We start from the raw sequence: 23,868 nt of genomic DNA on the forward strand, positions 1-23,868 counted from the left end.
GTATTCATTCCTCTATATTCCAATGATCACAGGCTCAATCACTCAACCCCTCTTTCAAGACAGTCCTTCCAAACATGGTAACAGCAAAATGAAGCTTCTCTGTACTGTCTTCAATGCCAGTAAATCTTATCTTAGATAAGGAGCCCACAACTATTCATGTAACCCAGCTGTGGTCTGGCTAGTGCATTATAATCCTTTAACAGAACTGACCTAATTTTATTTTCCATGATCTTTGAAATAAATACCAACATCTCATTTGGCTTCTCTAACACCCACTGAAATCGATGCAAGTTTTCTGTTATACATGAATGAGGACGCCTAAATCCCACTGTTCAGTAGATCTAAGGGGAGGGGATCCAGCAGAGGTTTACAAGCATGATTCAGGGATGAATGTCCTGCCATATGCGGACTCTGGGTCCTTACGCATTAATGTATAGAATGACGTGAGGGGGTCTGATTGAAACGTACATAATTCTGTGATGCCTAGATAGAGCTAACATCGAAACGATGTTTCCACCAGGAGGAGAGACTCAGACATGAGGGGTCATCCCTTCACTCAGCCTCTGAGTGAAGGGATGACCCCTCAGAACTCAGATGAGGAGGTATGCATTCAGCCAAAGGGTGGTTAATCCGTGGAACTCATTGCCACAGAATGTTGTGGAGACAAAGTCATTGAGTAATTTTAAGATAGTGATTGACAGGTTCCTGATGAGTAGGGACATCAAGTGTTATGGGGAAGGCAGGAGAGTGGAGAAGAAAGGAGAATGAATGCAGGAGTTTTTCTGGATGCGGTTAGCCTGGATTTCTGATGTGATAATCACATTACAAGTTACTGCCACCATTTTGTTGAATGCAATAGCAGTTTGCCTACGCAATGGCTGTATTGAAACTTGAATCTGAAATGAAAATAGTAGTCTTATATGCATTTTGTTGCTCATTTTGGATTGTATGACATTATTGATGTGTGAATAATCTTTTATTCCTGTACTGTCCCAATTCTTTACTTTGCTTTTTTCCCAACCTTGATTTGGCAAAACACCTTGGCCTTTATTTGCAGCTATCCTCGTTTGTTGCTGCTGAATGTTGAAATTTACCAAACTGGGAATCATCAACATGAGTTACAGCTGACCACTCTGAACAAACTCACTTCAGCATTTGGGCTACATAGTCATTTCTTGACTTTCTCTATGACTATTTAGCCAGTTAATTTCTGTTCTATTAACTAAAATAATGCACAGGTTTAACTATTGTTTTTAATCATAAGAAAGTATTTAAGTATTCAAACTATTGAATTTAGACACTGGGATGGCAGGAAGCAATTGTACAAAACATTGGTGAGGTCACTTTTGGAGGACTGTGTATGGTTTTAGTCACCCTGCTTTTGGAAGGATATGACTACAGTGGAGAAGGTTTAGAAAAGGTTCACAAGTAAGTTGCCGAGACTGCAGGTTTTGAATTATTAGCAGAGGCTGGATAGACTGGGACTTCTTTCACTGGAGCATTGGAGGTTGAGTTTCATAATATCACAAGGAGCACAGTTAAGGTGAATACCAAAAGTGTCATCCTGTGGATATGGGAGTTTAAAACTAGAAGCATATCTTTTAAGGTGAGAGGAGAAAGGTTTAAAAGGAGACTTTTCACACAGGAGGTGGTGCATATGTGCCAGTGGACTGCCAGAGTAAGTGACAGATGCAAGTACAGTTAGAACATTTAGAAGATATTTAACAGGTGCATGAAGAGAACATGTTTACATGTCCAGGGACCAAACACAGGCAAATGGGACTAGGTTAGTTTGGGAAACTTAGTTGGCATGGATGAGTTGAACCAAAGGGGCTGTTTCTGTGTTCTTCGACTTGATGATTTGCTGCCTCAATGACTCTATCATTCTTTTGATTCTTGTCATCTTTTGTTCTTAAACATAGATTCTTGTTCAGTTTTGCTGCAGCATTTTTGATTGAAAACTCTGTGCCAAGCAGACCAGTGATCAGGACACACTTCCCCAACCTTAAGTAAAATATAACATAGAAATTTGAAAAGGCTGCATGTACAGTGTACTTTATCATGCTGTCAATAAAATTACATATCATATTTGTAAGTTAGGTGTTATTCTCACTGAAGTGGACAGTGATAGGAAAGAACATTAAACCAGAAATAAATGATTTTTTAGCTCCACCAATATTCTCATGGGGAGAAATATTATGTGTGGATGCCCTGATCAATACAATGAGTTGCACATCATATCCAATACAGATAGTCAAATCAGTCTCACACCACATAAATGTTGGAAAGGCTAACGTCCTGTTTACTGTTTTAAAAGCATCATATGAGTTTCCTTCTATTCAATTTTATGACATAATATTGACCTTAGTGTGACAATATTTACATGTTAACAATAAATAATAATTTATATATTTATAACTATAAATAACAATATTCGTGGTATTCCTGATGAAGGGCTTTTGCCGGAAACGTCAATTTTACTGCTCCTCGGATGCTGTCTGAACTGCTGTGCTTTTCCAGCACCACTCCAATTGAGACTCTGGGGTTTCCAGCATCTGCAATCATTATTTTTCCCTAACAATATTCATAGACCTGTGCAAATCTAGTCGACTTTGTCAGTATTACTTTACCATGTAAGGACATTGCTTCCGCATGATGAGATTTCCAGTGAAGTGAAATTGACAGGTTTATCACAATTGTAGACATTAACACGAAAATGATGGAAACACTCACTGGGCCAGGCAGCACTTGCTCATTACCTGAGTCCAAACTGAAGAGAGCCAAATATCACAGCAGCAGCTGGTTTTCCTCCTCCCATTCCATCCTACCGAAGGTAATTCAGAGTTTCCCTGCTGAAAACCATAACAATCAAGAATCTCCATCACTATGAAGAAGGTGAGAATTTGGGAAGTTTGAATGTTCAAATGTATTGCCTACTGGGCCGTCCTCATTGCCCTTGAGAAGTTGGTGAGCTCTCTTCTTGAAACGCAGCAATGCATGTGCTGTAGGTAGACTCACAATACCCTGAGGGAGCGAATTCTTGGGTTTCCACTCAGCAACAGTGACAAGTTTCCAAGTCAGTTTGGTGAGTGATTTGGAGCTAATTTTCAGGTGGTGGTGTTCCCATGTATTTGCTGCTTTGCCATTTTAAATAGAAACAGTCGTGGGTTTGTAAGGTGCTATCCAAGGCTTTTTGGTGAATTTCTGCAGTTCAGCTTGTCAATAGTACACACTGCTGTTACTGAGCATTGGTTGTGGAGGCAGCAGGGTATTTGTTGATGTAGGCCAGTCAGGTGGCCTGCTTTGTTCTGAATAGTGTCAAGCTACTAGGGTATTGTTGGAGCTGCACCCACCCAGGCAAGTGGGGTGGATTCCATCACATTCCTAGCTTGTGCCTTGCAGATGAGTGACAAGCTTTTGGGAGTCAGGAGATGCATGACTTCACACAGTATTCTGAGACTCTGACCTGATCTGAAAGACACTCCATTTATATGGTGAGGCCATTTGCACATTTGGTTAATGGTAATCCCTGGGCTGTTGTCAGCAGGGAATTCAATAAAGGCATTGTATGTCAATGGGCAGTGGCTGGATTGACTCTCATTGGAGAAGGTCATGACTCGGCATTTGTGTGGCACAAATTTGAATTCACACCTGTCAGCCCTAGCTTCAATATTGGTCAAAGTCTTGCTGCATTTGTACATGTGATGTTTCAGAATATGCAGAGTCATGAATAGTGTTGAAGATTGCATAGTTATCCAGCAGACAAACATCTGACTTTATTACTGAGGGAAGATCACTATGAAGCAACTGAAGACATTCATGTTCACGTTCATCATCCGTGCCAGGTAACCAGTGGAACGTTTGTCTCCCTCCACACCTGATTGCCACAGACTCCAGGGTTCCTTGATACCACACTTGATGAAATGTCATGATTTGGACACCCTGATGAAGGAGCGGTGCTCCGAAAGCTAGTGTTTCCAATTAAACCTGTTGGACTATAACCTGGTGTTGTGTGTTTTATTAACTTTTATTGATGAAATGTGGCTGTGATATCAAGGACCTTCACACTCACCTCACCATGCCAGAATAAGACGAACTTCTGGTAACTTAGAGAACGTGGCATCTGTTGCAATTTCCCTTCCAATCCCTCATCACTCAGCCCCCATTAGTTCCTCAATCACACTCGGGAGAAATGATTTAGTGTCCCCCTGGAAAGACTCCCCTGAGCCCAGTCTGAGAACCACTGAGTGATTCATCTCCAACATGGTCATGTAGCGTCATCTCCCGCCTGTGGAGCAACATTACAGGCAGGAAGTTCCCCGGGTTCCTGCAGCTCACAGCTCACTCTACCCAGTCAGTCCCTCTCTACAATTGAGCTTCTCTTTGTTTCTTTTCTCCCCCTCCTTCTTTCCCCCAGTCCTACACAGCTCCTTGCTGATCTTTCAGTTCCCAGTTCCGATACAGGATTTACTCCTGGAATCTTCACCTGGATTCTCTCTCCACCTGTGACTGAGATCCCCCCCCCCCCCCCCATCAGTTTAAATTTGGCAGGAGGCAGGGGGCCGGAGTGAAATTATGGGATGGATCTGTCAGTGCCCTTGAAACCCGCAGATTGTCAGCGGGGCGGAATTTTTCCCGCCGTCAATCCCTCCCGGACAGAAGAAGGGAAAGACCCTCTCAGTGAAAGTGTGGGTGAAAGTGTGGAGATGGGACATGGTGTCCGCATTGTAAAATGACACCTGTCCACCCTCATAGTCCAGGAAAACCCCGATCTTCCGGGGATTCACACTCGGGGAGAGGGGAGTCAGTGAGGGGGAGGTGGCGGCGAAAAAACCTCTTCCGCGAATCAGCCACACAGTGTCTCCCTGATCCCAGGACTCATTCGCAGGGATCAAATCTCTCCGGGGAGTCAGGGAGCCGCTGCTCTGTGTCTCCAAGTCTCACACTGGTCCGGTCCTCAGACAAGATGAGCCGGGGATGCGCTGTGCTCGGATCCAGAGTCAGAGAGGCTGGAGCTGGGGGAGAGATCAAATAACACCGTCAGAGAGAGGGAGGGAGAGAGAGGCCAGGAAGAGTGAGGGGCGCAGGGAGTGTGGGGCTGAGTGATGAAGAGAGTGAGATGAGTGTGGAGGCGAGATAAGGTGAGCCTGAAAAGGGGGAGTTTGGAGGAGGGGAGGGTCAGGGAAAGGGGAGTGAATGGGAAGAGTGCAGTGAGTGATGAGAGTGGAGGAATGAGTAGGAAGGATGTGTAATGCGGATGGATGGGGAGGGAGGAAAGGTGAGAGAGAGAGAGAAAGGAAAGGAGATTGAAAGGTGGTATGAGAGAGAGGGCTGTGGAGAATGAAGGCGAGCCCGGCGGTGGGAGAAATGGGAGGGTTGAGCCCAAATAAATCTATTCACTCGCCTTCCCAGAGCGCAATTCGACCGCTCCCGCTCAGTTCCTCACTCTCCCCGCTCCCGCTGCTGCTGCTGCTAAATCAATCTGCCTCCCGGTTGGAATACAGACACACTCTAACCTCACACCTTTCAGGCATTGTCTGAGCTGAGATGCCTCTTTTTAAAATAAAACTTAAAGTTATATCGGAACTGTGACTTGAATCAAGTTCTCGGATTTGCATATTAATCGGCCGAAACCTGCAACCCATTTTAAGTGATTAAAGAGTTAACAGCAATCTCGGTTTGTTCAGTACATCGCAACATTTGTGTGACATTTTCTTCTTTTACAAAAAATTGTGTGTCCTGTGATCCTGCCCCACTAGCTCCCTGACGAAGGAGCAGCGAAAGCTTGTCCTTCCAGATAAACCTGTTGGACGATACCCTGGTGTTGTGTGACTGTTACCTTGGTAATTCTTCGTGTCGTGAAAGACGATACTTAAACGTAAGAGACTTACAGACCGGATCCCCGGAACTGCCTCCGTATCTGTCATCTCATTATCTCGATATCTAATACTTTGTGTTTGAGGGTGAGCGGGTGCAATCATTCACACAACCCAACTCAGTGATCTGGATCTTACACCGGGTTGCTCCAGACCGGGTTTGTAAAGGGCTTGTAATAGTGAGTTCAGTCTGCAGCAAAATTTAGGGATAACTCGCTCCCCGCCCATCTTCACCCCGCCCCCTCTCTGTCTCTCTCTCTCTGCCCCTCCCGAAGGGACAACACTCTGTGGGTCTTCACCCTCCCGTCCAGGGTTCAAGTTCAAATCCCCTGCTTAAGTTGTGTTTCTTCTTCAATATATGCATGTTTGAATATATGGAGGATCAAGTTTAAAATAACCATTATTTGTACTGAAATTCATCGGGAAATCGATCACCTGAACGTGTTTACCTGCGCAGGAACCTGGGAGCGGTTTAAATCAGGAAGCGCTAAGGTTGACCATGACTTCCAGGCGGAAACTTCTCAGACTGACCGAGGAGACAGTTTGTCCCATTTGCCTGGATTTCTTCACCGATCCGGTTACACTGGATTGTGGACACAACTTCTGCCGCTCCTGTATCACCCAGAGTTGGGAAAAGAAGGAGATAAACTCCTGCCCGGAATGTAGAGAGGTGTTTCCGGAAAGAAACCTCAGGGTAAATCGGGCCTTAGCGAATCTGGCCAAGGAGGCTCGAAAATTAAAGCTGGATCCGAAAGAGAAGGAAAGTAAACCTCACTGTGAGGTACATCAGGAAGATCTGAAACTGTTTTGTGAAACTGACAAGAAATTGATCTGTCTGATTTGTCGAGATTCCCGGGAACACAGAACTCACAACTTCCTGCCGATAAATGAGGCTGTTGAAATCCACAAGGTAAAAGAGAGAATACTTTATAATCTGCGCGTTTCATCACATATCGAACACCTGACCTAACACATCTAACTCTGCAATTTCTCTCCCCATTCTAGAATAAGCTGAAATCTTCTTTAGATTCTCTCACAGAGAAGAAATCGGTGGTTCTCCAAGCTGAACTGACCCAGAAGCGGAAGATTTCCGAAGTGAGGGTGAGCTCTCCCTGTGCTGATTTTCTGGGATCTGGGTTAGTTTTGTTCCCTTTATCGCGGGACATTAATGAGGTTTCACATTTCATTTGGTAGGAGCAGGCGAGCAGTTTGCAGACCCACATCACATCCGAGTTCACGAAAATGCACCAGATTCTCACTGAGAAAGAGCAGCGTTTACTCAGAGATCTCAGGGAAGAAGAGGAGAGGATTGTCGAACCAATGGAGAAAAACCTTCGAGAGATTCAGGAGAATTTAAATTCTATTGAGGAGGAACTCTCAAAGTTGCAGAGTCAGATGGAGCAGAATGACGAGCTGATGTTTCTGAAGGTGAGGGATTATATTCCAGGTAAGGTAATGGAACTTTCACCCAGTTACAAAAAAGTATTAATTGTTTTATTAATAAAGAAATTTACAAGAAAATATAGAATTCAATCAATTTGTGACTGGACTATTGCGATGCTGTCACTGAATTAAATTCTTCTACATTGTCTGTGGAATAGGTGGTGATCTTGACAGTTGCTTAGTTATTATCTCCATGCTCCGTGTTCCCCAAGTTTAATTATCTCTTGGAATTTCCACTGTAATCCTGTTGCAGCTCCATGTGGAGAGTGTACGGGTGTGTTTGGTACAGTGGGAGTGTGAGAGTCACTGTGTCCGTGAGCGGGACTGATGATTAGTTCCAATTTATTTTACCCTCTCCTCAATCTTCCTTCCAAAATGTATCACGTTACACTTCCGTGTTGTGACTGCACATTTCAGCAGCCTGTCTGTCTCCTCCTGAAATCTGTTACTGCCATCCTCACTGTTTGTGATTCATTTCTTTCAGGAGGAAGCTTGTCGCAAGAGAAGGTAGGACATGCTCTTTACTGAAACTGCACAATTTGCTCAACAAGTTAGTGACAGGTTATTATGGGGTTATTTCCTGGTTATTGTGACCGCTTTAAAGAGTCATTTATTGGGCGGCAATAACTCCAGTTATGGTTCACACACAAGCGTTTTTCCAAAAAAAGTTTGTTATAGATTTTATTGGATTTTATAAAACTGTTCTGCAGTATTGTAAACAATGACAAGATGCCTGTAAATGATGCGACCTGGTTCTCAGGCTGGAAGTGATCACTGTCCTGATTTGGGCTGTTTGTGTCACCCTGACCTTCCTTCTGACCGTGAGAGAGACCGTCGGCTCACGTTTCTAGTGAATGGCCATTCCTGTCCCTGCATGGCTCCTGACCAACCCCAGACGGTCAGAAGGGAGAGTTTAAAATACATTTTGTTCTCGCCTTTAAAGAGTACAAACTTGCTGTTTAACATTTTGACTGCAATACTTTTCTGTGTTTAAAGAGCACCTCGAACGTCTCGAGCTGTTTCACAGCAGCTTTCGGAAGTGAATAAAATCAAAATGACACCGATATATGAATCCAGATGATTAGTGCAGGATTTAGTGCATCTTAAAGGAGGAAAGAGGAATAGAGAAATGGAGAGGCTCTGGAGGCAATTCCAGAGCTGAGGGTCTTGGCAGTTGAAGGTCCAACCTCCAATGGGGGGAGAGACAAATCAGAGATGGTCAAGAGGCTGAAAGTAAAGGAGCAGGATTCTCAGAGGGTTGTGAGACCCATATATTGCACGGTTAGACAGGAGGCATTTAGTTGTTTTAGTTTTTTTGTGTCTGTTCCACAAGCTCTGTTTATAATACAGCAAGGGGATAGGGGAAATGTATACCATCTCCTGAGGTGTATGATGTCCCAGTAACAAATCTGTTATCGGGACACGGGCCTTTCTCTGGACCTGGGTGTTTTCCAAATGTTTTCCTTTCATTATCAAATTCTTGTTTGTTCAGTTACAAAAATAAGATGAATATTTCACTTTCTAGCCCATTCACTCAAACGTGAACAGTGCTGAAAGCTTGAATATTTAAATTATTCCATAAATATTCTAACGAAGCACCATTTCTAATGTCACCTGTTTAATGTTTACAGGATTAGTGATGAGGTGAACTCACTCTCAGCTGCTGATGGCTCTCTGTCTCTCGGACAGTTCACTGGCCCTTTACAGTACACAGTCTGGAGAGAAATGATACACACCATTCACCCAGGTAAACATGTATATTCATTTTCCTGATGATAAATCCAGTTGTGGAGGGGTTCCAAGGCATCTTCAAATCGATAGTTATAGAGTCAAAGAGATGTAGAGCACAGAAACAGACCCTTTGGTCCAGCTCGTCCACGTAGACCAGGTTATGCTAACATAATCCTATCCCATTTTCCAGCAATTGGCCCATATCCCTCTAAACCCTTCCCATTCAAATACCCTTCTAGAAGCCTTTTAAATGATGTAATTATACAATTATCCACCACTTCCTCAGTCAGCTCATTCCACACACGCACTACCCTCTGCGTGAAAAAGTTGCCTCTTGGGTCCCTTTTATGTCTTTTCCCTCTCACCCTAAACCTATGTCATCTAGTTCTGGACTCCTCATACTGGCAGAAAGACCTTGTATATTTATCCTATCCATGCACTTCACGATTTTATAAACCTCCATAAATTCACTCCTCAGCCTCCAATGCTCCAGGGAAAATAACCCCAGACTATTTAGCCTCTCCCTGCAGCTCAAGCCCTCCATCCCTGACAACATCCTTGTAAATCTTTTCTGAACCCTTTCATGTTTTACAGCATCCTTCCGATAGGAAGGAGACCAGAATTGCACACAATATTCCAAAAGTGACCTAAACAATGTCCTGTACAGCTATAATATGACCTCTGAACTCCTAAACTCAGTACTCTGACCAATAAAGGAAAGTGAACCAAATGCTTTCTTCAGTATCCTATCTACCTGCGAGTCGACTTTCAAGGAACTTTAAACCTGCATTCCAAGGTCTCTTTGTTCAGCAACACTCCCGAGGACCTTACCATTAAGAGTAAAAGTGCTGCACTAATTTGCTTTTCCTAAATGCAACACCTCACATTTCTCTAACTTAAACTTCATCTGCCACTCCTCAGCCATTGGCCTGTCTGATCAAGATCATGTTGTAATCTGAGGTAACCTTTTTCACTGTCTACTACACTCCAATTTTGGTGTCATCTGCAAACTTACTAACTCTACCTCCAATGTTCACATCCAAATCATTTATATAAATGATGAAAAGTAGTGGACCAAGCACAGATACTTGTGGCAAACCACTGGGCACCGGTCTCCAGTCTGAAAAACAATCCTCTACTGCCATCCTCTGTCCTCTACCTTCGAGCCAGTTCTATAACAAATGGGTTGTTCTCCTTGTATTCGATGAGATCTAACTTTGCTAATCAGTCTCCATGGTGAACCTTGTCGCACGCCTCAGTGAAGTCCATATAGATCACGTCCACCACTCTGCCTTCATTAATCCTCTTTGTTACTTCTTCAATAAACTCAATCAAGTTCGTGAGACATGATTTGCCATGCACAAAGCCATGCTGACTATCCCTGCTCTTAATTCCAAGAGACTCTCCCTGGAAACATTATACTTTCTGTGGTTCATTTAGATCAGTGTCTGGAGCCATCAGCTCTGTGTATCAGACTAGTGAAGGGTTCTAACCAGAGGAATAGAGCATGGAACCAGGAATTCTAAAGCAGACTGGTCTGGCTCCATCTGGAGTGACATTGGAGGAACAGTTTTTATCACAATATCAGGAAGACATGTAGACATTAAACAGCCAGTGTTAACGGGAACATGTCTACTGGGGATTGCATGAGAAACAAAAACAGAAGTTGCTTGAAAAGCAGAGATGTTGGCCAGAGAACAGGGCAGTGTGTTAAAGTGGCAGAACTTAGATGTTCTGGAAAGTGGTCACCCAGTGTATGCTTCGTTTGCTCAGTGTAGAGGAGACCACATTGCGAGCAGTGAATGAACTAGACTAGACTGTGTGAAGTGCAGGTAAAGTGCTGCTTCACCTGGGTGGTGTGTTGGGCCCTTGAATACCGAGGAGAGAGCAGGTAAATTGGCAGGTTTTGTACCTTTGGTGGGGAATGGGCTAAGGACTGTGCTGCAGGTAACTAAGAAATAAGCAAAGGATGATTACCTCATTGGGATTGTTGTACAAGCCCTCAAACAGACAGTGGGAAATTGGGAAGCAACATGGAGGGAGACATCCGATAGCTGTAAGATTAATATTGTTGTAATGGTAAGGGATTTTAACTGTCCAAACACAGAATGGAAATGCAAATGTGTTAAGGAATTGGATGGAGAGGAATCTTAGTGTGTCCAAGAAAATTTTCTTATTCAATATGTGGATGCACTTGTTTTCCCTGCAGGTCTGGAGGCTGAGGAGTGACCTTATAGAAGTTTATAAAATCATGAGAAGCATGGATGGGGTAAATAGACAAGGTGGAGGTGGGGGAGTCCAGAACTTGAGGGCATAGATTTAGGGTGAGAGGGGAAAGATTTGTAAGGGAAGTAAGGGGTAATCTTTCCACTACTGCGTGTGTGGAATTAAGTGCCAGAGGAAGTGGTGGAGGTTGATACAATTCCAACATTTAAAAGCCATTTACATGGGTATATTTGAATTAAAGCTTTAGAGCGATATGGGCCAAGTGCTGACAAATAGGACTAGATTCGTTTCGGCTATCCGGTCGGCATGAACGAGTTTGACTGAAGACTCTGTTTCTGTGCTGTACATCTCTGTGAATCTATAACTCTTTAAAGAAAGAGCAAAACATGACTTTGTCTTGGGAAGTAGGGCAGGGCTAATGAATGAGCTGTCAGCGGTGGGACACTTTGGGGCAAGTGATAATAATTCCATTAGTTTGAAAACAGTTATGGAAAATGATGGACCATAACTAAAATTGAAGGTTCTAAATTGTAGTAAAGATCCAGAATTTGATGGTATGAAGCAGAAACTTTCAAACATTGATTGCGGCAAACTGTTCACAGATAGAGGGAGATAATGGGATGTCAGAGACAGTATGTTCCAATGAGTGAGAAATGCAAAATTGGCAGGACTAGAGAAATTGAGGCTCTGGTCAAGAAAAATAGGGAGGTGTTTGCCAGCTATTGACAGCTGGAATGGAGTGAATCCCGTGAGGTGTATAAGAGCAATAGTTGTATAATTAGAAGGAAATCAGGAGGGAAAAAACAGGGGTTGAGATAGTTTTGGTGAATAGCATTCAGTGAATCCAAAGAGATTGTACCAACACTAAGGGCAAAATAATAACTCGGGAGAGAATAGGGCCCCTTACAGAACAAAGAGGATGTGTATGTATGGAACTACAGGAGATGGGTGAGATGCTAAATGAATATGTCACGTCAGTGGTTTGCTGTGTAGAAAGACCTGGAAGTTAAGGAAATAAATAGTGATGTCATGAAGAGTCCATATTACAGTAGTGGAGGTGCGGATAAGCGCCTGGAACCTGATCAGATTTATAGAGTCATAGAGATATGCAGCACAGAAAAAGACCATTTGGTCCAACTTGTCCATGCCGCCCAGGTATCCTAACTTAATGTAGTCCCATTTGCCAGCAGGTGGCCCACATACCCTTGAAATGCTATTCATATACCCATCAAGTTGCCTTTTAAATGCTGTAATTGTACCAGTCTCCACCACTTCCTCTGGCAGCTTATTCTGTACACGCACCTCCATCTGCACGAAAAAAATTGCCTGTCAAGTCCCTTTTATACCTTTGAACTTTGTAGGAAGCTCAAGATGAGATTTCAGGGCCCATTGCTGAGATATTTGCATCATCAATCAGCAAGGGTGAGATGAGGCAAGACTGGAGGATTCTTAATGTTGTGCCATTATTTAAGAAATGCGGTAAGGTAAAGCTAGGTGATTGATGACCTTGATGTCATTGGTGGGTAAGTTGTTGCAGGGGATTCTGAGGGCGTGTTACCATGTATTCGGAAAGGCAATGATAGCCTTCATGGCTTTGAGATTGGGAAAACATGACTCACTGATATGACTGAGATTTTTGAAGAGGTCACAAAGAAGATTGTCCTCGCGCTCTGTCTCTCCCCTCACTCTCATTCTCCCTTCCCCTTCCATCCCACAATGCCCATTCCTGTCAGTTCCCATTACTGTCATTCTCACCCTCAGCTTTATGCTCACTTCTGCCTCATTCTCCCTTCTTCCCCATCCTCCAACCTTACCTCTCCCCTCCACCTGGCTCTGCTACTCCATTGATGTTCCCTCTATATCAGTTCCCAGCTCTAAATCCCCATTACTCCAAATCTCACTGGTTAATAATCTCATGTTCTCCCCTACCACTCTACATCGCCCTCCCTCCTCATATTTATTCTCACTTTCCCTTCTGGATATCAATAATACAAGGCACTTCACATCAACACAATTAACAAGAAAATAAAATAAAGAATTGTGGATACTGTAAATATGAAACCAAATCAGAATCTATGATAAAAACTCAGCAGCTCTGGTCGCACCAATGGAGAGAAAGCAGAGTTAGGTTTTCTGATCCAGTGGCTCTCCTACAGAAGTGGATGATAACTGGAAAAAGGAAGTAGATTTGCTGAAAGCAGGGTGTCCAGGTGGAAGTGTGGGGGAAAGAGTTTGTCAAGAAATAAAAATAACATCAGTGGAGGCAGAGCCCAGAAGAGAGAATGACTGTTATGCCGACAAAGGGATGGATAATGGTGAGCCAGAGAGACAGAAAAGCTGATAGTGGGGACTATAAGGAGGTGAAATAGGGTTGGCTGCACTGAAAGTAGCTCATGTCATGACAGGGCCTGGGGTGTCTGCATTGGTAAAGGACATGGAAGAAGGTGTTCAGGCCCTAACATTATTGATCTCAATACTGACTCCTGAATGCTGTAGTCTCCCCATGTAGGAAATGAAATCTCAGAGAAGTGCAAAAGCAAAATGTTAATAATATCAGGGAATTCAGCTTCCCCATGATGAACTGGGACAGGCAGATTGTGATGGGCTTAGACAGCACAGAATTCTTAAAATGTCTCCCCTTGATCTTCTTAAGGCAGTGTATAGAAAATCCAATAGGAGACAGGGCAGGGCTGGAACAGCTGAGATTCACCAAGATGTTGCCTGGGCTGGAGCGTTTCACCTCTGAAGATAGACTCGATCAGCTGGGGATGTTTTCATTGAAGCAGAGAAGGCTGATGGGAGAACCTGATAAAGGGGTAGTAAGTTATGAGGATTACAGTTTGAGTAGACAGGAGGGTACATTTCCCCTCAATGGAATGGGCAATAACAAGTACATAGATTTAAGAGAAGGAGCTGGGGTTTTCAAGGGGAATTATGATAATATTTTTCCCCCAGATGGCAGTCGGCATCAGGAACTCACTGCCTGAAAGGAAACAGAAATCTTTGCAGAATTTAGAAAGTTATTCAGGTGGAGTTATAGAGTCATAAAGGATGGAAACAGACTGTTCCATCCAATGAGTCCACACTGATCAGATATCCCAAACAGACCTTGCCCCATTTGCCAGCATTTAGCCGATATCCCTCCAAACCCTTTCCTATTCATATCTCCATCGAGATGCCTTTTAAATGTTGTAATTACACCCACCTCCACCACTCCCTCTGGCAGCATATTTCATACACACATCACGCTCAGCGTGAAAAATCTACCCCTTGAGTTCTATTTAAACCTTTTCCATCTCACTTTAAACTAATTCCTTCTAGCTGTCGAGTCACCTACCCTGAGGAAAATACGTTGGCTATTCACCCTATCCATGCCTCTTGTCATATTATGAACTTCTATAAGGTCACTGCACAGCCTCCAACAGTCCAGGGAAAAATGTCCCAGCCTATTCAGCTACTCCCTATCACTTTTTTCAAGACATCAATATTTATTTCCCCAAGTTCCCTCGCTGCTGGAAAATGGAATATACATTGAGAGGCTCTTGATGACCGGCACGGTGGGCAGCACGGTGGCACAGTGGTTAGCACTGCTGCCTCACAGCGCCAGAGACCCGGGTTCAATACCCGCCTCAGGCGACTGACTGTGTGGAGTTTGCACGTTCTCCCCGTGTCTGTGTGGGTTTCCTCCAGGTGCTCCGGTTTCCTCCCACAGTCCAAAGATGTGCAGGTCAGGTGAGTTGGCCATGCTAAATTGCCCGTAGTGTTAGGTAAAGGGTAAATGTAGGGGTAAGGGTGGGTTGCGCTTCGGCGGGTCAGTGTGGACTTGTTGGGCCGAAGGGCCTGTAATGTAATCTAATCTAATCAAGGTCACAATGTGCTGAAGGACCTCATTTGATGCTGTATTACTTGCGAGCTAATGGAGATTGGTCAGCTCAGTTGGCTGGACAGCTGCTGTGTGATACAGGTAACAGTAACAGTGCAAGTTCAATTCCTACACTGTGAAGATCCTGTCTTTGTCCCTTCAATGCAGGATGGTGCCACTGACAATAAACTCAGCACCAACCTTTCACTCTCTCTCAGATCAGAGAGCACCCTCTGGGACGATGACAGCTTCATTTGATTTTTATTCTTATTACTCAAGAAGCGGTCTCTCTGGTTCTCCCTATAACTATGAGATATTTTTTTTACTGGAATGTTCAGCTTCTCTCGTCATAAAGGTTAACCTCCCATTAACCCTCTTAATCACTCATTGTTCCTGTAGACGAACGTTTTCTGACTCAAGCGCTCTAACACCCAGATCATTCCGTAAATTGTAATTCTGCAGGTTTTCTCTGTTTAAATGATGCTGATTTTAAAAATTCTTCCTTGTGAAGACTCCTGTCCCCCTCACATCACTCAGGCCTCACTCTTGCCTTCCCCACATCATCTCCTCTCCCACTTCAACCACACTCACTCCCTCCAGCAAAGCAACGCCTTTTAATAATGCCCCACCTCTTAAACTTGTCCTTCATTTACCCCTCTTTGTCACACTCCCCTCCACCACTCCATCCTACACCCCACTTCCTCCATGCTCCAATGTCAATCGCACTCCCCTTACCCCTCTCCCTCCTCACATTTTACACTCACCCTGCACCGACATCAAACACATCACTCCCCTGGTCCTCTTACCCTCATATCCACTCGTCCTCACTCTCCCCTCTCACTCCCACTTCCCCTCATTTTCTCTTCCAGCCTATTCTCCAATTACTCTCCCACCTCACTCCAACTCCCGAACACTCACGTCCTGACTCTTCACTCTCCTGTTATGGATCAGGCCAGAATCCCTCAAAACATTTCAAGAAGGTAGCCCAGACCATAACATTTCCAATTGTTTTCTACAGATGTATAGTGGATATTCCAGGAGGGATGTAGATGGCCCAACCACACACTTTTAAACAAAGCAGTATTTATTTACACATGAACTAAAGAAAACCAAATTTAGAATAATATAATTATTTAAAAAAAAAACTAGTCGACTCTCTCGCAACTGAATGACGCTGTTCCAAATATTTGCAACATCCTTTTGGCAAAAAGAGGAAACATCAAACTCAGGTTCTCCCAGGAGAGATGTCAGACAGAGAGAAGATCAGCATGGAGTTGTTTCTTTGACTAGCAGCCTCAAAAAAAAACTGCTTGCCAAATCCAGAATAAACCCAAACCAGAGTGAAGCTGAGCTGGGAGAAGTGGCCATTCCCCTTTCATTGTACAAGTGTTTTTTTTTACTTGAAAGCCTTTTAAAGCCTGAAACATTATCTGCTAACTATAATCAAATTGACCCTAAAACCCATAGAAACCAGACACATGGGAACCGATGCATTTATGGCCTCTCTGACAAAAAACCTTTAACCTTGTTAAAGGTGCAGCATCGTCACACCCCTCACTCACCCCAACACTCTCTGCCTGTCTCCACACATTTCCCTTTCACTCTCTCCTCCCCTCTCCCTGGTTCTCCTCCTCTGAGTCATCCTCCTCATTTTCATCCCCCTTCCCCATTTCCCCCTCGGCTGCCAATTTCCCTGTCTTTTTCACTTATACTCTTTGTCCCCTCCTCCAGATTCATGAACTTGCACACAGCCTGTCACTCTCTCCTCAGGTTCCTTGTCCCTATCCATCACTGCATTATATCTCCAGACAGGCCCCATTCTCCTCACCCTCCCTCCCCATCACTCTTCCATGGATCTCAGTCTCCACTCCCTACCTCTAAGCAACACTCCCTCCTGATCTCCCACCCCACTCTCTCCTGCTCTCACTGTCTCCCTTCTGCTCACTACCCACTCCCATTTCTGACACACCTATCCACACACACACACCCCCCCCACTTCCTCTCTGCCCTCCTGCTAATTCCTCATTCACTCTTCCCTCTTATTCTCTGTCCCCTCTAGCTCAGCTTCCCATCCCGGTCACTCTCCCCTCGACCTCATTCTCCTCTTGGTTTGTACCTGCCATTAACTATCCCTTAGCCCGACAGACCATGGTCTCACTGCATTCTCCACCTTCCATCCCACTCACCTTCACATTCCCCATATGCATTTCTCATATCAACCTCACTCTGATCTCACCCTCTACCTCACACTGCCCCTCACCCTTATCTCACATTCGCCCTACCCCTCCACTGCATTCCATCATAATCACTTCACCAATTCCCACACCCCTGACTCTCCCCTCCCTTTTAACCTTGCTTCCTCACACTCCCCTTCCCCTTCAGTCTCACCTCCACCTCTCTGCCCCTCTACCTCATCCTCATATTCACTCACCTCCACAACATTCCACAGACACCAACTTCTGAGACCTGACTCTCTCCTTCCTTTTAAACCTCCAACCTACATTCCCCTCATCTTTACTCTCCTCCCCCCCTCACAGACTCCACCTCATCCTTCAATTCACTCACCTCCAGAATCCCCACAAGACCTTATTTTGTTCCCCTCCAGCTTCCACATACGGACTAATTCCTCGTACTCTTAACATTCCCTCCCTCTTCTATACCCTGCCAGTCCCTGCCACTCACTCTCCTCTCCCACTCTCTCATTCCTCTCATGGTCAAAAGGAACCTGCATTTCTCCCCTCCAGCTCAGCCATCTCTTCCTTCTCATTCTCACCTCCCTTTCTCTCTTCCCCTCACTCATTGCATCTCCATCCCTCAACCTTCCCACTCACTCTCTCAATCTCCAAATCTCAAACGTCCACTTATTTTGAAGACCTCGTGTCTGCACACTCTCATTCTATCCTGTCACTCACTTTCCCTGACCCCATCCCAAACACCTTTCCCCTCACAAAACCAGTACACTCTCTCCCACATCCTTACTCAGCATCCACTCATTGCCTCCTCCATCACTTACCGCATCTCTTTACTATCCCATTTCATGCCCTAAGGTTAAAAACCTTCCCTCATTTTCTCCCATTCTCTGTGATGCTCCCCTCCTCCTTCCTTAAACCCTCGCTTACAAATGCAATCCCACTCTACCCTCCCCCAGTCTTCCCACTCCCTTGCTGCCCATCACTCCTGCCTCCCCTCACTATCCCTATTCGCACCGACTCACATTACCTCACTCTCCCCTTCCTCTTGCATTCACTCACCTTCTTCCTACTGACCCCACCTTCTTCCTACTGACCCCTCCTGCTCCAATCCCCCTTTCACCTCACCCTCATGCTTCCTTCGTTTTGTTATTGTACTCCTCCCTGTGCTCACTTCCCCATTACTTTGCCCTCCTCTCACTCTCCCTTCCTTGTTCCTACTCACTCGCTCTCCTACTCGCTCTCCTACTCACTCTCCCTCCTAATTTGTGACTTCTTTCTGGACCTAGCCATCTCCCCTTCCAGTCCATGCCCCATCCCTCTCTCTTAGTTTCTCCTCTCCCTCACACTGACTTCCCACACCCTGTCCATACCTTTCACTCTCACTAACCCCTTCACTCTCCCCCACCTCTTCTGTACCCTTCACTCTCCCCTCCCCCGCCTGGCCCCCACCATCTTACACTCCCCTTTGCTCTCCCACACCCTCTTGCTCTCCCCTCACTCTCGGTCTCATTCCCCAACCCCTGGAACTGCTTCTCCCTCCACGTCTGCCACACACTCTGCCTCTCGCTCCCCCCCACACCCTCTGCTTCAGTTTATCCTCCCCAGCTCCCTCCTGCCACTACCATCACACTTCATATCCACACAATTCCCCCTTCTTCTCCCAAATCCTCCTGACTCTCCAGATGATGCTGCATCCTCCAACCTGCTCGCTCCCTCCCCAGCTCTCATTTGACACTTTCTCATTGCTCTCACCTGAGCACTCAACCCTCCCATTACTCATCCCCTTCTGAGATCCCCCTCATTCTCCACACCTCTCTTTCTCGTACCACCCCTGCACTCTCATTTATCTCCCACCTCTCCATACTCTATCCCACATCTCCTCCCCCTCCCCCTCTCTTTCACCTTCCCCCCTCCCCCTCTCTTTAACCTTCCCCTCCCTCCTGCGATAAGGTTAGGGTTAGGGTTCTGTTCTTCATTTCCCCACTCACTCCCCTCAAGTGAGCCCTCTCATCTCCCCTCCCTCATTCCTTCCTCCCTAGCCCTCTGCCTGAACCATCCTTCCTCCTCATTCCTTCACTCTCCACACTCACTGAACTCTCCTTCACTCACTCCTCTTTCCCTGACGCTCCCCACCGTCAAACTCCCCTTTTCAGACTCACCTTATCTCGCCTCCACACCCATCCCTTCTGTCACTCAACCACTCACTACCTGCTCCCCTTACCCTCCTTCGCCTCTCTCTCCCTCCCTCTCTCTGACGGAGTTATTTGATCTCTCCCCCAGCTCCAGCATCTCTGACTCTGGATCCGAACACAGCGCATCCCCGGCTCATCCTGTCTGAGGACCGGACCAGTGTGAGACTCGGAGACACAGAGCGGACGCTCCCTGACTCCCCGGAGAGATTTGATTCCTGGCTGTGTGTCCTGGGATCAGAGGGATTCACATCAGGGAGACATTACTGGGAGGTGGAGGTGGGGGAGAAGACCTGGTGTTGTCTGGGAGTGGCCCGAGAGTCTGTGGAGAGGAAAGGGAGGATCAGACTGAGCCCCGAGATTGGATTCTGGATTGTGGGACTGTTTCCCGGTTGTGGTTATTTAGCCGCCACCTCCCCCTCTGAGACCCCCTTCTCCCGGAGTGTGAATCCCTGGAAGATCGGGGTTTTCCTGGACTATGAGACTGGACAGGTGTCATTTTACAATGTGGACACCATGTCCCATCTCCACACTTTCACCCACACTTTCACTGAGAGGGTCTTTCCCATCTTCTGTCCAGGAGGGAATATTGATGGGAAAAACTCCGCCCCGCTGACAATCCGCAGGATTAAACGGCACTGAAATCCCATAATTTCACCCCGTCCCCATGTCTCCTGCCAGCTGTAAACTGATGGGGTCGGTCTCAGTCTGGTGGAAAGAAGGATGGGGAGAGAAGAAATAAATAGAAGCTCAATTGTAGAGAGGGACTGACTGGGTAGAATGAGCTGTGAGCTGCAGGAACCCGGGGACCTTCCTGCCTGTAATGTTGCTCCACAGGCGGGAGGTGGCGCTACATTACGGTGTTGGCAATGAATCAGTCAGTGGTTCTCAGACTGGGCTCAGTGGGAGTCTTTCCGGGGGACACCAAATCGTTTCACTGCAGGGTCAGTGGTGTCTTTCCAGGGGGACTGGGCTCAATCCCAATAAAATGTCAGAATGATCTTCTTTGGATTTCCACCATGTGTCAGTAATGTGTATCCCACACGTGATTTAATAATATTGAGAACTGTCTTGTTGTGCTCAGGTCTGTAAATATTGCCCAGAATGTTACTGCTCTTTCAAAAAATTTGGAAAATTTGAAAACTTCACATTTAATGGGTGAACCGATCGTTTATGTCAAGATCAGATCATATTTAACCATGTTTGAAACCATTCAGTTGGTGCAAACTGCAATGCAGGTGGAGCCACAGTTTTCACTTATTTCTGAGTTATTGCTCTCTCATCATTATCTCCTGTGAAATAATCCTTAAGTCACCCCAACGAAAATGTTTGTTTGATAAAAGTCATTACTCTAGCACTCTGTGCATGGAACCTATTCAGATTTCTCAATGTTTATGTTTATGTAATTCGAACTAAGATTGGAGTACAGGATCAAATTTGAAAATAGCTACTTCAACCAAATCAACATCTGCGACTCACTAGAGTGAAAGCAAGGTTTCTTTAAAAACTACTTCATCAATAAATCCAAGAGAGTAAACCTGTTGTCATTTTATTTGTAAATTTCTCCAGAATATGTATCCTTCTACCTCGCATTCCAACTTCATCTGGAATGTTTTAAAATTTACTGTTTCGAGTCAATGGAGTGTTAGTTGCCCGGAAATGATCCCAAGTTTACTCTAGACATTCAGTTGTTGCTCCTTTCGGTGGGGCCTTTGTGTCAGAGATTGTTAGAGTCCTACAGCATAGACTGGCTCAAACTGGTCCATGCCAAACAAAAGGTCTATCCACACTTATCACATTTTCTGCACTTGGCCTGTAACCTTCTAAACCTTTCCGATTCATGTATTTCTCCAAATTTCTTTGAAATGTTGTTAATATACACATCTGAACCATTTCCACTGGCAGCTTATTCTGCATACAATCCACCCTCTGTGTAAAAACATTGTCCCTTTTATTCTTTCCCCTCTAACTGGAAACTGATGTCCTCTCTTCCTTGATTCTGCTACTCTGGGTAAAAGACTGAGTGCATTCACCTTGTCATTGCCTCTCATGATCTTATTCACTTCTGTAAGTATCCCCCCCCCTCAGTCTCCACTGCCCTAAAAAGTCCTCGTTTGTCCAACCTTTCCCTATAACTCAGACCCTTGAGTCCAGACAACATCCTTGTAAACTTCTTTTGCACACGTTCCCGTTTAATGCTTCCTACAGCAAGGTGACCAAAACTGAACCCAATAATCCAAGCGCAGCTTCACCATGTCCTGTACAACTGCAACATAACTTCCCAACGTCTATACTCAGTGCCCTGACTGATGAAGGCCAGTGTGCCAAATGCCTTCTTCATTGTCCTGTCTACTTGTGACTTTCAGAGAACCATGTACCTGAAGTCCCTCTGTTCCACTACACTCGTTAAGGCCCTAACATTCATCATGAAACACCTACCTTGATTTGACTTTCCAAAATGCAGGACATCAAACTTATCTATATTAAACTCTATTTGCCATTTCTTGGCCCATTTCCCCAGCTGATCAAGGTTCTGCTGCAATTTCTGACAACCTTCCTCACAGTCAACAATACCGCCGATTTTAGTGTTCCCTGAAAATTGTCATGTGGTGGGCAGTGGGAGTGTACACATGTTTCGGACAGTGAAGCTGTAAAGGCACATGGATAGAGTATTCAGCTGGTCCAAGTCCAGTCCCTTTCCCCCCCTGCCCTGCAATATTGTTTTTACAGTCAAACATCCATGTAATTTTGTAGTAACGTCAGTGGTTAAGTTTCTTAACATAAAGTGTAAATGTAAAGCCTCAGCAGTGGTGAGATTAATCTCAGTGGGAAATTTTAAGGATAATGTTCAACACAGTTAAGCAATTCTGGATAATTGAGGAAAGCCAGTGTGGGCTTATTCAAAGTAAGTGATGTTTAACTGAATTGATTGAGCTTCTGACTGAAGACACAATTAGGATTTAGAGGGAATTTGATCCTGGAATTGAAAAGGCTTTTGCGAAATTGTCAAATAAAAGATTTAGAAGTATAATTGAAGCCCGTGGAATGAAATGTAAGTGATAACACGAGGTTGAATTTGACTGGGTGGCAGTGAATGAGGATTTTTGAGATGAGGTTAATTTTACAGTAATGTTCTATGTCGGTCTGTTCCAGGAACATTGGTGTGGCAGCATCAAGTAGAGAAAACAGTTTCTCCATCACTTTGTGTTTTATTTCTGATATCCAGCATTTGTAATTCTTTATTTCTTGAACACTAGGTGTGCTACAAACTTCAGTTTTCACTGCCAGGGTGAAATTGCTGGTGAGAATCAGCAATCTGGCAGTGTGAGTGGAGAGAAAGAAGAGACAACATTTTAGGTCCAGTGACACTAATTCAGTTTTTCGAACAATTTTTATTTTTGTAGGATACCTTGTGATTGGCAGTGAAACACAAATTCTTCCAGATCATTTCAAAGGGTTGATGACTTTGGTTTCAAGTAGGCTGAGGGGATTCCATGTTATCTTCTCGAATTCCCTTCACATTGCAGGGCTGTGCCTCTGTGGTGAGAAAAGGACTGTGAAGCCTCTCTAACCCATCGCATGAATCAACACTTTTCTACACCCTCCCACTGGACAGACACAAGCAAGTCTGAACAAGAGTCATGCTGGATTTGAAACATTTCTCGCATCTCAGCTGCTGCCCGACCTGCTGGGTTTCTCCAGCATTCTCAGTGTTTGTGTGGAATTTGATGCGGCAGAGGGCTGTTAAGGCTGGCTCATTCAGCATATACAAGGCTTAGATGGACAGATTTTTCGTGAGGAAGCGAATCAAAGATTATGGAGTTAAGGCCAGAAAGTCAATTTGAGAATGATCAGATTAGCTATGATCTTATTCTCTGGCAAAGCAGAGGAGAGGTCACATCTGACACACTTCATTGAGATGTTTGTGGAAGTGACAAAGAAGTTTGATGAGTGCAATGGAAATGTGTTTTTCTGACTGGAGATCTGTGACCAGTGATGTTGTGCAGTGACCTGTGCTGAGATCCTGTACATTTATAATTTGGAAGAGAATGTCGGTGGTCTGAGCTTGCAGTGTGTGACATGATCGTGAAAACTCAGACTGACACTTGAGTGCAATACTGAGGGAGTGCTGCAGTATTGGGACTGCACTCTGATCAATGACACTTTGATCCAAACCTCATGTAGGGATGAATATAAATAAGATCTCATGGCCAATATTTATCTCTCATTCAACATTAAAATGATTTGATGACCTGTTCACATTGCTGTGTATGGGAGCTGCTCTGTACAGACTGACTGCCTTGTGTTTCACCTTCCATCATTGAATACAATTCTGAAATACTTCATGG

General features: G+C 44.8%; 1 pseudogene; it reads left to right on the top strand.

Moving 5' to 3' along the window:
• Positions 1-6,029: 6,029 nt before the first annotated feature.
• LOC122545890 (E3 ubiquitin-protein ligase TRIM69-like) overlaps positions 6,030-23,868 on the top strand; it is an 87,005-nt pseudogene continuing 69,166 nt past the window's right edge.

This window comes from Chiloscyllium plagiosum, unplaced genomic scaffold (assembly GCF_037043375.1).
Source record: "Chiloscyllium plagiosum isolate Xiang-an unplaced genomic scaffold, Cpla_swu_hap1 HiC_scaffold_35, whole genome shotgun sequence".
In the NCBI taxonomy this organism is placed as follows: Eukaryota; Metazoa; Chordata; class Chondrichthyes; order Orectolobiformes; family Hemiscylliidae; genus Chiloscyllium; species Chiloscyllium plagiosum.